The sequence below is a fragment of the Polypterus senegalus genome, chromosome 7 (assembly GCF_016835505.1).
Source record: "Polypterus senegalus isolate Bchr_013 chromosome 7, ASM1683550v1, whole genome shotgun sequence".
NCBI lineage: Eukaryota > Metazoa > Chordata > Cladistia > Polypteriformes > Polypteridae > Polypterus > Polypterus senegalus.
The window spans coordinates 36673936-36690884 of NC_053160.1; the positions used below are offsets into that span (position 1 = coordinate 36673936).

The window sequence follows — 16949 nt, forward strand, 5'->3', positions numbered from 1 at the left end:
TCGAAAATAGAATAAAAAGAAATCAACATTCTTCTAGCAAAACGCCTCCCTTGCAGATGTTATTGAATATCTCCTTTTAGATATAACAGAAAGTAAGTTAAAATAATTCATCAGCATGGTGTCTCACGTTTATTTTTAGACAAATGTCAATAAAGTTAAGGTATAGTATTGTGAGTAAGAAAAACTTGCAGAGAACAAAAGTGCAAAGAAATCAATCTGCATGCTAACTGCAGTAAATATTTTTATGTGCAGTGGAAAATGTATAAACATTCATATATTGAAATTCACATTTTAATTCGTTGAATGCTGTTCATATAAAAAAATGCAAAAATATTTTATATTCATCAGTATATATGTATCAGTACATAGTCATCTTAAGCATACACAACTATTTCAAAAAACAGTTACGTAGGGATTTGTGTCTGTAAATGCGAAAATTGAAGTAAAGATTATTTTCATGCTGAAAAATTAATAGGAGATTTAGCAGCAGAAAGTTTTGGTTGTTTGGCTTTCATTGGGTGTATATGTGAAAACAAAAAAGTAGCTTTGATTCTACATGGGGAATGAAGATAGAGGTTAAAGGAATTCGTGAGTGGATACATCCAAATTAATGCCCAATATCTGAAATCTTAAAATGTTGTGAAAGTAAAGGGTTACATTTGCTTTTTAACTGCAACATGGGTGTGATAAATAACTTTGGACTACAGTGTTAGCATTTTTAATGTCTGCGCCTGTACAAATTACCTAGAAGAGCGTGAAAGAAATCATTCTTTACAGCTTCTTAGATTTTATTATGAAATTATGTCTGTGTTCATGACTAGCCTAGATCTTAGGTAATTTATGTGGCTATATACAATGTTTCCCAAATGTTTTTAAACCAAGGCCCCCAAAATGTACCACATGGCCATGGCCCCCCACTAATATGAACTCAATGTTGCAAAGCAGTGTGCACTTGAATCTTCTTTTCTAACAGTCACATGACATAATTGTGGAGAGCAGACTTATCATTCAAAGACGATGCTTAAATATAGTAGACTATTGACATATACAGTTAGGTCCATAAATATTTGGACAGAGAAAACTTTTTTCTAATTTTGGTTCTGTATATTACCACAATGGATTTTCAATGAAACAACTCAAATGCAGTTGAAGTGCAGACTTTCAGCTTTAATTCAGTGGGTTGAACAAAAAGATTGCATAAAAATGTGAGGCAACTACAGTAAAGCATTTTTTTAACTCAATTAAAGCTGAAAGTCTGCACTTCAACTGCATCTGAGTTGTTTCATTTAAAATTCAATGTGGTAATATAAAAAAACCAAAATTAAAAAAAGTTGTCTCTGTCCAAATATTTTTGGACCTAACTGTATGTGATCACATGTTATGTGACATCTCTAGGCCATGATCTTTCTGCCTGTATTTGGTGTACCACCTCTCTGAATTGCAATGTTTTAAAGAACCACTAGTTTTTGGTCTTAAATCGTTTAGTACAAAACTCACACTGGGCACAATTAAAGATGGTATTTCTTTAAACCCCCTCCTTAATATTCTGTTTTGAAATTTTAACAAGGGATTTTTGATAATTAATTTCATGTGAGTCTGTGTTCTTCATTATCCTAAAATGTTAATACCTACCAGTTTTCATCTATCCATTTTCACAAGCTACTTTATCCATAGTCGTGCCATGAGTAGTTAGATTAAACATGGACAGAAATCACAAGGCATGATTACGCACAATTCAGCGTTTTACTCATACTGGGTCAGCATTTAACCTAACATTTATGACTTTATGAAGTAAAAGGAAGCCAGGCCCCCTTGACAAAACCCATATGTATATAGTATACTGTATGGGGAATGCTCAGATTATTGGAAATCCATTTTCTTATTCATTAATAAAAATAAATGTAATAACAAAGTTTTGGATAATATATTTTCATCCGATTCATGTCATTTGCCAATAGCAGCAGATTCATTTTGATGAATGTAAACCACATACCAAACATTTTAGAATACTGTATACTAGCAGCTGAATCACTATGTGGTTTTGGGATACAACAGGCCATCCACAGTTGCATGCTTCGACTCTGTTCATGTGAGATTAGTAAGTATTGAAATCACATAATATCATTTTATTATTTACAGAAAGGCTGCACAGCTTTGTTTTTTGTGTTTAACGATTGTTGTTTAATTTCATTGATTTGATAATTACATAAATAAATCAGTCACCTGCTTAATTTTCATTTAAACTCTGAACATTCAGTTGTTTGCCAGTTTAGCTCAGATTATTAGAACTAACATAAATATTAAGTCATGAGTTTAGTGAAAGAAGGTCAAAATATCTCCACTACATACAGATTAACTTGTTAGGCTGTCATTTAGCACTGTTGCTCTTACTACATTGAAGAGGCAGGGTGCAGCAGTCAGCACCATTGTGACTCCTAAATTAAGTGAATCCAGCAGATTTCAGATGGAACTGAAAAGTAATTTATCCAGATTTTTTCTTCTTCACTCAGACCAGGTCAGTCAAGGTACCCAGATGTGATTGATAAGTGCTGTTGTTTCAAACTGTTTCAAAAAGTATAAATTAGAGTGCTATCAAAAGAGTGTTAACCTGGATGACAAAATCATCATGAACATCCTGTTCTGTGTGCTTTCCTAATTCTCTTCTGGCTGTAGTTCAAGCATGCTGTCCCATCAGCTCCAGCTGTGGAGCTGTTTTTTCACGACGTTTTACTGTGCCATATTATTTGTTCATGTTATTTCTTCATGGCCTGTCCAGACACAGTCCCGCTGCAGTCCCTGTGTATAGTTACTCCTAGGGGCACATACTGTAGAGCAGAAAACACTGCTTCACACAAAGGACTGCGGGAATTAAGAACAAACTTCTAATTCAAGAAGTTGAAAAAGTAGGCCTCAAGTCTTTAGAAATGATAGAATGAGGTGTTTTGACAACTATGCTGTTAGTATATCCAAAAAAAACCATGGTAGGCTAAATGATGATCTTGTTTATGGAATGACTGGAAATTTCACATTATATTGTGAATTTCTATCAAAGACAGAAGAAATGAAGAAATGTTGGGGTTCAAATCAAGCAAACCTCTGTTGCTAGGCTGTAGTTGAAAGTGGGCACAGTGTTTGCAATCAGGACTAGAAAATGAGCAGCACACATTCAGTCAGTAGACAGATAAGGATGATTTCCAAAACCTTATAGGACATGTTGAGATCTTGATTCTTCTATTGGTTTCAGTGAGCACAGACAAATCCATCACTTCCCTGTCACCAGCTACAACTCCTTCCTGTGTTTCCTTAATTTAGTCTCTGCTAACACCCCTGAGTGCTACATTCCTTAATCTGCATGTAATAAATTCTGTTTAAGCCACATCATAGGAAGGTTTTTGGGGTGCAAAGAGTTTTCTATATAGATGAGTTATTTGTTGTCAAATCTAAAATATTGCAGAGTAAGTGCATTCTACAGCAAAAAGAGCACAGGGCATCTTGTTCAATTTGTCTGAATGTTTATTCTGTTAAAATCCATTTGTGTCTGTTATGAATTTAATAAAGTGTACAATCGGATTTCATGCAAGACGAGCCAATGTGTGCCTTATAATCATGTTGGTCGAACTTTGTAAAAAAAAAAAAAAATTACTGTGATTTTTGAAATGCATCTGGTAGAAAATGCTTTTGGTAAACACTGAAAACAAGTTGAGGCTTTCTCCTGATTTTGTGCTTCCTACATTCAGTCCTCATTACATGAGAAATCAAGGTTATGCTTCTATTGATGACAGCCTTGGCTACTGAAGAGATATTCTTTAATGTGTACAGTCCCAATGAAGCCAAGGAAAAAATATTCTGCTATTTTAGGAAAACGGGTTTGTTCATATGAGCCTGAATTACAAGTCAGATATTTTTGGGATACATTTTGAGATCAAAGTCAGAAATGGGATTCAGGAATCCCTAAATAACCAAGACTAAACAAAAAAAAACATAGGCATTACCAATTGGTGAAATAATTGCCAAACAAAGGCCCAAACATTTGTTGTATTTATTGCTGGCTTATTCTGTAAGGTGTTATCAATATCATGTCTTTAAAGATGATGTCTGATGTTGCGTGGAGCCGTTGCTCCAGAATCAAAAGGTAGATTCTCCTTGCGTTGGAGTACACTCCTTCCCTTTGCTGACTCTTTTTTGTGGTGTTCAGTACCTTCTTCAGTTAGGCCGTTTTCTGTGTTGTTTGCAACTTCCTAAAAAAAAAACTTACTCTTTCTGGCACATGAGTTTAGATGCTGAAGTACCTTTCTTGAAGGAGTGGCTGCTTCTCAGACTTTACAGACTACTGGCACACAGCTTTGGCTTGGCAGACTGGATCTCAGCTGTCTGGTCCACAAAGAGAAAAGATTGTCAGTTTCATTTGGTGGCTCATCAGTTTTTAGTTTTAGAGAGAAGTTTCAGAGATTTTCAGTCATTCTGGAGAGTGTGCTCAGGAGTGAATCCCTAGAGTTACCTCAGAATTCCCTGGGAGATTCTCCCAATGGGATGAGTGCACCTGCTTTATGAAGGAAGGTGAAACCTCCCGTGATTGGATTAAAGTCACTTCCAGATACAAAATCAGCTGTATTTTGTTCATCGTAGTTGTTGTTTATTGATTTACACCTGGTTGTTCTAGCTTGAGTTCATTTTGGACCTTCTGGTTTAAGAAGTTTGCAGTGGGCCCTCTACAAAGATGTCACTTCAACTATGATTTACACTTCTGTTATCAGATGAAGTCTATTCAGATCTTGATACAAGCTGGAATTCATTCAGTTCATTTGGGTTGTAAGTGAGGGTTTTGTGGAGCTGGGTGTCTGTTAAATCTGCTGCCTTAGCAGGCCTGGTGTGTCACTAAAACCTAGTAGAAAAGGCAGTTCCCACTTTGTCCTACAGTTTAGCATGCTGTTAGACTGATTGGCAACACTAAATTACACACAAAGTCCTATTCTAGTTGCTGCTTGACATTTCTTATTATGCTATATAACCTTTTAGATTGAGCCCAGATCTGAAACAGTGGATAGATTGATTCTTCACCTTAATGGGTTATTTGGGATTTGTCTTGCATCATTATTATATTTAAAACATGTTAATACTGTTATTGTGCTCATCAAGTTATATTATTTCAAGTTCTTTAATTATCACTTGAACTGAGTTGTTCATTCGCTTGTAGTAAATTAATTATTGGTCCAAACTTCACTTTCCATCTAAAAGTAGATCTAAAATACTCAGATGAGTAAATGGAACTCCTTTACAAGAGAAGGCAGGAAATGGGACCCTTTCATTGAAGTGAATAACTTCTTCAAGGCCTAATTTCAGAATAATGAAAACTGCTTGGTTCTTTCAGAAAAAGGGCAAGCTTAATTAAAGACATTTGGATAAGTTATGGTGCACTATTCCACACAAGGTTCTAAGAATCAATTATTTCATATCCTGAGATAAATTCTTCATTGTTAAAGCCAACTTCTTGGTTTTCCCATTTGTATTAAGACATCAATCCTTTCTGACCCTTTTTTCCTTGTTTCTTGCTGTGGAAAGCTGGAACCTTTCTCATCAGGAATGGTTGCAAAACAAGAATCGGTCCCTCAATGAAATAACAGGGGCAGGCTGGGCACACACTTTCACTCTGGGGTAATTTTACATCAGGAGTCAAGTTGGCTGCTTGCTTTTGAACCATGAGAGGACACTAAAATAAAAGGAGGAAAGTTTCCAAAGCACAGTGGGGAAAAATGAAACTGCAAAGAGAGAGAAAGGATAGCCGGCAGAAAATGAAAAAGGGTCCAGGCTTCGTGAGAGGACATTATTCAGCCACACAGTGATGCAGCTCTAAGGTATAATTTCTGTGTACATTAGAAAAGAGAAAAAAAACATTTACATATAACAATAAAAATGTTCTTCACATTTTATTTTCTAATGGTTCCATACTTCAGCTATTGTATTGAAACTTATTTATCTTAAGAGTCTTTTTTTAATAGTTATCCTTTTTATTTTCATATTTTTGTTTTACTTGGACTGAAGTATATATATTTTTAATTACATCGTATCAATATACTGTTATATTTGTCAAAGTATTAAATGATGATTAATGACTATAAAAATGGTGTTATCAGTGACCTTGCTACTTAGCAACTATATTGGACATGTGGTGGTACTTTGATAAATGGACCAATTCAGCTCTTCATTTTGGGAGGATAATTTTAACCGGTTAATTGCACAAATATGAAATTTAAATTTTATTATCCTAATATATTTATTGGTTTAACTGACTCCCAATAATGACTTTCCCTGTTTGCTATTGAATGTGTTGTACCAGCCAAAAAAATCAATTGAGTCTTTTTTTCAGCTGAGATTTGTCTCTAATAGCCTCATAACTCAGGCCTCATTTTTTTTCCATTGGCCCAGCTGTGCTTCAGCTTTTCGGTCATTCATTTGTAAATTGACCTTCTCATGGCCTTCACATATTTTGATACAACTGTGAAAGAAAGTGCCTTTTTATTCAAGCCAAAAATGTCATTTTTTGGTTCTGCTCTTGTTAAAAAATTTAACTTGGCACATCCACATTCTCTTCTACTATAGTTATCTGAGGAAATGGTGCGATACAGAAATGAATGTGCGCAATAAAAGACTGCATATTTTCCCAATTGTCTTTTTATATACACAAATAGAATATTGTGGTGAAATCAGAAATATCCTTATTCATTCACTTATTCCTTCTTAAATTAGCTCAGTAGATTTTAGCCTATCCCTGTGGTATTGGGTGTAAAGCATGAACCAACCCAGAGCAGGTGCCATCCATCACACTGCATTCCCACATACAAACACACATTTATATCTCCTCAATTTATTATTTTTCAGTCTGATTTAATTTATTCTTGTATATAGTGTGGTGAAGCAAGTCTTGTGTCCATGGTAGATCTGGGTGTGGGATCATTTTAAATATAGTGTGGCTCCAAGACATCATGAATGTAGGTATACGCAAGAGCGATGAGTGGTCATAGAGCTTAATTGGGAAATAGACTTATTGACTCCACTGTCTCTCACTGGTACTCCACAGATTGTCTAGTGTACCTGCTCTCCCAAATGATATAAAAAGTCTGAGTAAAGAAAGAAAGAATTAATCCGGCAATAGAGCCAATGGAAGTTGCTGGAGGCAAAGTGGTCCGGATGCCTCACAGTGGAGCAAGGAAAAAGGTGTTCTAGGGGTTTATCACTCCTACTGAGCTGTGGAGCAGGAGCGATCATGGGCTACCAGTGTAGGCAGCAGAATGACAAATCCTGACTCAAAGTGTTCCAGTGGGTGCTGTCAGAAGGTTGTTGGGATGCTGCTGAGCATACCTGAGGGATGAGCAGGCTGAGACAGAACAAGTGGAAAAGGACAAACAGTACTTTTTTTTTGCACCTTACTTGTTCTTGTAAGGCCTTATTTGTATTATGACTGTCGATGGCACAGGAAACTGAGGATGTCCAAGGCTGCGGGCGTCCACGGCATCACATAGTGTTCTTTAAGAAATATAATCAATAACAATGCTATATTACTAAACAATATATTGTTTATGTGTCAATAGCTTGTTCCTGTGATCTCCATATTTTTTATCTCCATATATCAGAAAATAAGGTTTTGTCTGCCAAGTATAATTTGAATATGTAGGACTTGCACTATAAGTAAATGTTTTATTAATACACAAACTATTTTATTTTGAATTACCAATCAAAGAAGTAATTATATAATCTCTGTTCTCCCAAATGCAAATATTGTATATGCAAACTTATAATCATATTGAACTACACAGAAAACAATATTTGTTCATCAGTGCTTGTATTTATAATGCATTTCAGAATTACTCCTAGGAATTGCACTGAAAGTCTGACTAAAATAAGAGTTTGCCCTAGGTGATTTGTCATGTGGTGGGTGTAGCAATGTGCTGTATCAGTGCATGCTCCCAATCTACTCCTACCTCAGAGTAGGACATGAGAGGCCTTTACAAATCATCCTACTCCCAGTCTCAGCAAAGGGTAGGAGGTCACGTTTGTGAATGAATGATATCACAATATTATGGCACTCCAAGCCACAAATTTGTGATCATAACAATGTTTTGTAGTTCTCTTGGAAATATTGATAAGGCTTTGTAATTTTTTGAAACTAACCCTAAGGCTTCACCACATAGATAATTATCATATTCCAAGTAGCAGGAAAAGAAGAAGAAGGTAAACATAATAAAGTAAGATCTCGCAGTAATGTTTCTAAAGAATCACCTTTCAGCTGTTATGGCTATGGTAAATACCTCATTAAAGTAACAATTATACTAAAACTTTCCCAAGCATCCTAAACTTTCCCCAGTTGCATGTCCCTCTCTGTGATCCCACCCTTATCTTCTAAAAGGGCCAGCAAACCCGCGATTCTCGAAAGAATTGCAAATCCAAGAATGACAATCACTTTCTGTTCCCTCTGATATTTGGAGGGAAGAAAAATCATGGAGGGTGGGTGCGTCCTGGGAAAGTTTTCATTTAATTAAATAAACATATTTGTACTAAAGCAGTTTCTTTTTGGAGCCGTGACTTATCTGGTTCTGGTGTTTCAGAAGCGCGCTGTAGGCGCCTGCATTTTTTTCTATGGCTGTGTCGTTAGCTAGAAGTCATTTGCTGATGGCGGCGGATTCGCTTGCTGAAGTGACCATGGTGGAGGATCCGGGCTTGGAGGGCTACATTACTAAACAATGGTGGTATATGCGGTTGTGTGGGCGGTTGTGTTCGGGCGGTGGTGGTAGTGTGTACGGCTTGCTTGTGGCCTCTGGCATCTGTGCATATATACAACTTGGCGTGCACGCTTTACCTCAAGTTTAGTTTACAGGTCGTGTTGTTTGGGCGCCACTTGCTGACTCTGGGAAGCCGCTGGGATTGACTCTGGCGCAGTGCGCTTTCGGTGCGTCTGGCATCCGTGCATATATACAACCTTCGTTTAGTAATATAGATTACCACAAAAAATGGACAAACACAAATTTTCTCTTCTGCACTTAGCTCCTACCCTACCCTACCCTGACATCCAGATTTTTTGTAGGATTTCTTGAACCCTTTTCCTACAAGGGAAACATAAAGGCATGGTTACAGTTTAGAAATAGCAGGTAGATTACACATTGTGTTATTCCTAAAGCCCAAGGGTTGATTGATTATGTAGTTCTTATTTTTTTTGTGCAATAAAATTACTTCAGAAGTTGATATTAACCATATGGTTAGTTTGTTTTAACTTGGCTGTGAACCAGGAAAAATAAATCCATATGGAGGGTTCTGTAGAAAATGAAAAACAAATATATATATATATATATATCTATATGGAGCATATGTATACATACCCATACAGTATAACTCAATGGGGCAGCAGTTGAGTTATTACATCAAGTGACCCTTTGGGAGTAGTAGTGCTGCTGACTATTATGAATACAGGTCTGTAATTTAAACTTAATTCAGCTCCGACTAAAATTGTAAGATAATGGGAATTTTGTGAATGTGTACTCGCCTGTTGTTTGTTTTCATATTTTTTCTAATGTCTTAAACTGATTGGTAAACATTGTCGTAGGTGCTAGTGAGGTACACAAGGTTAACAGTCTGTCAATCTGTAACTCATACTGTTCTTCTTGCCTTACTTACTGCCGCTTCTCTGTACAACTTTTATGACTGATCCCAATGGGCCACATTCCTTTCCTCTTACATAACAACGTGTGTGTCTTAAAATCTCTGCATGCATTGATTTTTGACCTCTACAGAGAGTTGCATAAATACACCAATTCCAGATCTGCAGCTTTGATATCTTTAGATTTTTCCAAAAACTGTATGATCAAAAGAGCCTTAGAATGCAGCAAGCACACACACTGGGGTCCTTTGTCACACTGTGGCTGTTGCTTTTCATTCCACTTTCTTATTAGTGACACCTTTACATCACCCCCTAATTTTAATTATTCAGTTTTGTTCCGTATGTTAAAAACTGGCTTCTACTTTTTTTAGAGCACGGGGAGTTATTCACTGTTTTAATGCAGTTGTAGTTCATTTAGTTAATTTTTGCTAGAGTTTTTTGTTTCTTTATTGCTAACTTTAAAAATGAAAATACAATAAAAAATATAATTAAAATTATAAATAGCAGATATAATTTCAAAGATTAATACTTCTAAGCATGGAATGTTGATAAAACTGTTCTGAATTCGAAGTGTTTTTAAATACTACTTTGTATAAAACAATTTCTTGTCAGATCTGTTTAAAATAGTACTTCACCATTGGGTGATACACTAAATGCTGAAAAGCACCATAAGCCCTGAACTTGATGAGCCTGCCAGCAAATCGAGAAGGGTGAATAGAAAAGGTTAATAATATAGATGGTATTGTTAGTTAATAACTAATAAAGTAAGTCTAGTTTCAAGACAAAAATTATCCTTCGATTAAGGAATGGATTGGAAAGAAAAGCAACAGTCAAAGCTAGACTAGACAGGACTTCCACTCTGTGGTCTGTTCATGTTTTGTAAGCAAATATTAGAATCTGCCAAGGTTTGTGTATTTTCCTGTCCGTTGTCACAGCAATTAGACTCAAAAGTTTTTTGTTTTGTTTTTAATTTTTTTCACATCCTTTTTAAAATGTGCCTAATATTGCAGTTTTTTCTTATTTTGAGATGGTAAAGGGTTGGGAACCAGCCAGGTACCCCGTTTAATGCAAAAAAAATAATAATAATAGAAAAACAATATATTGGACAACTCGCATCCTTTGGAGTTCACCTGTAGGCGGCTATGTCATTTGGTCTTTCAACAGAATCGCTCCCCTCAGTGAAATTCCATGCTGTTTGGATGCAGGTTCCTTAATGAACTCTAATTTTCAGTGCCGTTACTCCTTAAATCAGACTGCAGGGCAGTCTTGGGTAGGACTTTAAGGCCAAACACTCATTCTGGAGCTCATCATCTAGTCTGCAGGTGAAAAAAGGAGGAAGGTGTTACCATCTGCTTTCCTTCAGGCAGGTTTGTTGGCGGGTTGCCTTATCAGAGCCCTGTTGGTGCTCTCTGTGCATGCACATATGGCATCTTATATCAGATAAAATGATAACTGTTTTACAGTGTATAACACCTTTCATACATTAAAATGCAATTTAATGTTTCCAATAGATTGTGGAAATTAACAAAAAGTATTCAATTTACAGAAAAAATTAAAATAAAATCAAATATTGATTAAAATGCTATAAAATAAAATAATGTAATACATGAGTAGTTCATCAATCAGTTTTTACTTTCAGTTACACCAATAACAGTTTTTACTCTAACAAGTTACTTTACAGATAAAAGAAGATGGCAATATAGTGCAATACTGATAAACTCTTGGACAGAAAAATGTAAATGTATAATTAAAACATGAATGCAGTATTGGTAGACACTTTGAGGTGCTTGAAAAGCACTTGACTTTCAGAATCACATATTAAAACCCAGGTCTTTCTGTCTCTTCAAGTTTAATGACACCAGTTATAATGGACTATAATTAAGGCATTACTTGTTTACCAGTGGGTGGTGCTGCAGAACTGCCAGTGTGCGATGGTAAACGTGGTGATGCCAGCTGCAAATCACAGGTACAAGCTGAAAATTCTTTAACAATGTGCAGCCTCCTATACCAGTACAAAAACTATTCACAGTTATGCATTAGGCACGGCCAAGTAGAGTCGTCTCTTTTTTAGCCAGGGTAGTTTCAGAAGTGGGTTTCTTGACTACAATAATCCTAATATTCCACTTAGCTATACAGAGACTACTCCAGTGCTGGCAGTTAGTAATAATTAGAATCTTTCATGTCATATACAACTGGGCAGTGGCAAAGTCTTCTTCAGTCTGGCAAGAGCTCTTCATTTATGCAGACTGGTGTCAATATGCTCACCAATACATTTTCATTGAGTAGTAAATTGAAATACCACAGTACATAATCAGAGCTCTTTTTATGAGTGCATAATCAGTGCAGTACTAATTTACTTCTAATACATTATACTGTGTGACAGAAGGCTTTTAAACTTTGGCGAGTATCCTGCTAACATTCCTGGTAGTTTACAAGCAGGCAGCTTTAATATCTGTCAGTCTTCTTTGCATATTTGGTGAACTTTTTTTTTCTGAAGTAGAATTAGAATTGCAAACTTCCACTATATATTATAGGAAGATTTCTGTTGGGTTGCATGTTATATGTATTAGTGGTATAATGCTAGGCGTTTGTCTTCCTCTTTTTCTTTTTTGTTTTTAATAGCAGTTAATCCACTTTTGTGCCATCCAAGTTTACAGTGCTGTTTTGCAAGCCGTTTTCTGCACTATGTCATGCACTTTGACTATTAAATAACAGTGTTTTCCATTTAAGAGCAGAGCAGTGGAAAATAGGCGGATGTTCAAATATACAGTTGTGCTATTAGCTAGCTATTTTTGTAATGAATTTGAAAGCAGGGTTTTCAAAGCAAAACTTCCAGAAAGCTTTATGTATCTGTTGAGCCAATAAAGTTCATTAAAAGTGCTAATCTTTTTCTGACATGCAATTTATATTAATTCAATTGTGCATGCATCATCTGTACTGTACATTTCTCCATCTGTTGCTTAACCTGTCATAGATGGGTTTTTTTCTGAAGTCATTATCTATTTTACCTCTTTTTCAGCTGTATGGGTATTTAAATGACCAGTTTTTAAGCCACTCTAGTGGTATATGCACATGAATAACCTTGTGGATATCATTTACTGTATATTATATGGCAGTAAGCAACACTTGGACTTCTACGGTATAATGAAAAAGGTCTCTCCATAGGACACAGGACAGAGTGACACCAAAGGTATTCTGTTAGGCCTTTGCTGTAATACTTTGTACTTTATTCTAGTTTTGAGTCATTTTTGTAGAATCAAACTGATTCTGATTGTGACACATACCAGTTCAGAGGGAACTTGCAGGTATTCCAAGAAAACATTCAAAGGATTGCCATGGAGTTGAAGGAACAGCAAACATAAAGGTCAATATTAGGAAACACATGAACTGCTGGATGTTCTGTACATACAGTGTAAGGCAAAAGGGAATGTAAATCCAAAAGTGATGCTGTGGCCATGTAAAATGAAACCCTCTGGCATCCTTAAATTTTTTGATCTATCCTGCAGAATCTGCCACCAATAAGAATTAGTTTAAGGAATAATATATGTGGTTGTTTTTATTTAATCTACAGTACGGGTGGCGCTTTGGCACATAGATTACTGCTAATGCCTAATGGCTCCAAAGTATTGGGTTTAAATCTTGGTCAGGGTACAGCCTTCTCCTAGTGTCCACCTCTATTTTTCTTTAACATACTAAAGCTCTGAGTTGGTTTATTTGGTGATGTTGTGTGTGTGTGTGTGTGTGTGTGTGAGTATTAATATGTGCCCTGCAATACACTCATTTTCCATCCAAATTGTACACAGTGTTATCCTGAATAGGTTGTGAAGGGGTTCAAAATTTGATGTATTATGTGTGTCATTATAACTGTAATGACTACCACTTTAAATAAGTGAAAACTTTAGCTGAAATGGGAAAGTAAATGATGCAGCAGCAAAATTGGCACATTGTAGATAGAACCAGGCAGACTGAAGAGGTCTACCACTACACAAATGTACAATGACATCCGTTTGTCTTCTTAGCAAAGTATGGTTCCGTTTCTGAGGATTGACAGTATACATGGTGTTCATTCCAGATTATTCCATAGTTTAATTAATATCCAAATACACTATAATATATATAACCTCTCCTTATGAAGAAATTCATCTTAAGGGGTATATCTGAAGTTTTTCCCATTTTATTAGCTAAAAGATTGATAATGAGGTGTTCTGCTTCGTGAAAATCCTTGGAGCCCTTCAGCACTGTGCATTTTCTAAACTTACTGCAAGTACTCTGTTAGGTATGGATTCCAAGAACCTTTTCCAAATTTTCAGACTCTGGATCTTTTTACAGCAGTTGTTTCTAATTTGTGAAGTACAATTCAAACAGAATATGAGTGACTCATAGCTGTCTGTATATCTCAATAAATTGTCCTCTTTCTTCAGAAAGCTCTCTTTAATGACTTTGGTTTACAGTGGAACTTATCCGTCATCCCTAACTTGAAACAACCATAAGTGGATACAGTTTTCTTTTGAAAATTAAAAATTTATACATATCTATTGGGATTTCATGGGCAGCCGAAAACTATACCACCAACATAGGACCTTAGGTAGGAATCAACTTGGGATAAGGCATCAGTTTAATGGACGACACACTCATGCACAAATCTACACTCACTTATAACAATAATTTAGAAATTAATTAACATAAATCCATTTGTTTGTAGTGTGTGAGGAAACCAGAGTACCTGGAGAAAATTAACACATTCATATACTGTAGAGGTGGACATTTCAGGGGGATAACACAATACCATTGCAGTGGGATAATACTGCAGTTTTTTAGGCTTTACAATATATAAAAGTATTGCTATTCAGTTCTTCATTATATTGCTATTTAAACTGATAGATTTTAATATACCTGCAGGAGCATGCTGTTGTTTGTTTTATTATTTTATTATTATTTAATGTCTAACCCATAATTGCTAAGGTTTATGAGCTACTCGGTAGTCTCTGATTTAGTAGATATTATCACTAAGACTAAGATTTTTAATATGGCAAGGAGATACGTTTGTGGATTACTGTTCATCATTCACGGTCTCCCTGAACCTTGTCAAGCAAGTGGATTTTTGTGGACAATGGGAGTGGTAGACAGATCTTGATTAGCATTGCCGAAGACTGCTGGCTCTTTGAGTTTCCACATAAGCTTTGCCACTCTATTTAAGGAGACAAAGCCGGACATGTAGTACAAGAAACTTCGCTCTGTTTCTCACCTCTGTCTAAAAGGAACATGCAAGACCATGCTAAAGGATGGCTAAAAAAACATACTGTACATTTTACTGAATATTGTTTTAAGTTGTTTTTGTTAAATTGTTCTGCATGTTTTAATAATAGTATTCTAATGTATACATAGTACTGTAAAATCTTTACTTCCTTGTGTTGAATATTATTGATGTTTGGCTTAGTTGTTGATTTTTTATGTGTACAGTATTCATATACTGTACACTGTGAAAAGCATCTACTGTGATCTCTTCATCTATTTATCTATATGTATATCTGTCTGATTATCACAGCTGCATTATCTGCTTATCATTATGATTCAATATTTCTCTAACACTAATTTATTGGGAAAACTCCAGACTTGCTCTCCATCATGATCCAAAACAGACAACAATTTTATCTTCAGACTTAAACAGATTTTAACTCTTTAGGTACATCTTTCAAAAATGTTTTGTTTAAGAAATTTGAACTTTATTTATATAGCATCTTATCATGCATTTAAATGCAAATCAAGGTGCTTTCCAAAGATTAATCAACAAAAACATAGAGATACCACATTTACTTAGATTATTATTATTAATTAATACTATGTTAATTTCTAATAAATGTAAGTATACTGAATATAAAATCAACCAGGTATTGTTAAGCAAAATTTAACCACTAAAGTGCAAAACAAACCTTCACTCTTCTCAGAAAAAAAGTTTTCTAATTAAAATATTTATACATTAAGGTTTACAATAGAACAATCAGATATAATTAATATATGTAAAAATAAAAAAAATATATATATATATAGTATGTATATCTACATTTTACCTAGACAGTCCATTTAGTAAAATCAGTTTGGTGTTACAAAACCAAATAAAGCAGTCCATAGTGGTTTCAGTTGATTTAGGACGTCAGTGAAGTTCTTGTTTCTTGAATGTGAATGTCTGACAAGCTGACACGGAGGAGAGGAAAACAAAAAACCCTGTAATGGCCATAGGAGAAAAATAAGCCTCTGGAGGGCCACAGTCGTTAAATAGAAATGAACATATCAAATAGTAGGTCAGATGGTAATTAGTTTCTGCATCATGAAAGTCAAAATGACCCAGGCCAGCTGGTCACCCACCCCTCGCTGTGCGCAGTTGATACAGTTGTCAATAAAGGTTTCCAAGTCCTCCTTGTTTCCTCCAGTACCCCACGTGACTCCAGATTAGAGCATTTTGAGCAGATGTGGGTGGCACATAGTGCCACTACACAGGATCGGAGACAAAAACCATAAAAAAAACCAGTGGATTAATTCTTGGTATTTATTAACACATCAAAAAGCTAAACTGATAATTCAGATCACTATATTATGATATAATTACTGGAAAGTCAGATTTAAAAAAAGGTTTTTTAGAAGATTTTTGACATGTTTCACAGATTTAGCCTGATATATTTCTGTTGGTAAATTATTCTAAATTTTACATGCATAAGAACAGAAAGATGCCTAGCCATTTCTTTTATGCTTTGATCTTGGAATAACGAGCAAACCAGAATTTGTATATCTAAGATTGTGATTTTATACATAAGGAAACCGGCATTCTGGGGCAAGATTGTGTAAAGCCTTTGTAGCAGTAGGGGGCGCTATCGCTCCCTTGAACCCTCAGGTACCACGCCAAACACCAGGTAAAAGTGCTACAATAATTATTTTTATTATAATAATGTGCACTAAGCACCCTTCACTCCACACTATTCATTAACCACAATACAATAATAATCACCAATCCTCCAACTCCCAGACGCGTTGCCCTCCTACCACCCAGCTCAGCTCGCCGTCTGGGAGCTCCCATAGTCCTTTTATAATTCTTGACCTGGACGTGTTTCTCATCCTTCAGTCCATAATTCCTTATCACTTCCGGGTCAAATAAAAGTCATTTTTTTCACCCCGGAAGCACATCATCCCTTCCACTCATTTGACTTGGAAGCACTCCCGGGGCATAGGGCAAATAGCAGTCCCTGGTTCTCCCTGGAGCTACCCCTGGCATCCCCGACGTTATCCAGCAGGGCTGTGCAGTATAACCCCA

At 35.8% G+C, this 16949-nt stretch overlaps 1 protein-coding gene across 4 annotated transcripts in view; it reads left to right on the forward strand.

The window, feature by feature from the left end:
- The window catches only part of pdzd2 (PDZ domain containing 2), a 456165-nt gene that overhangs the window by 328180 nt on the left and 111036 nt on the right, over positions 1-16949 (forward strand). The window lies entirely within an intron of this gene.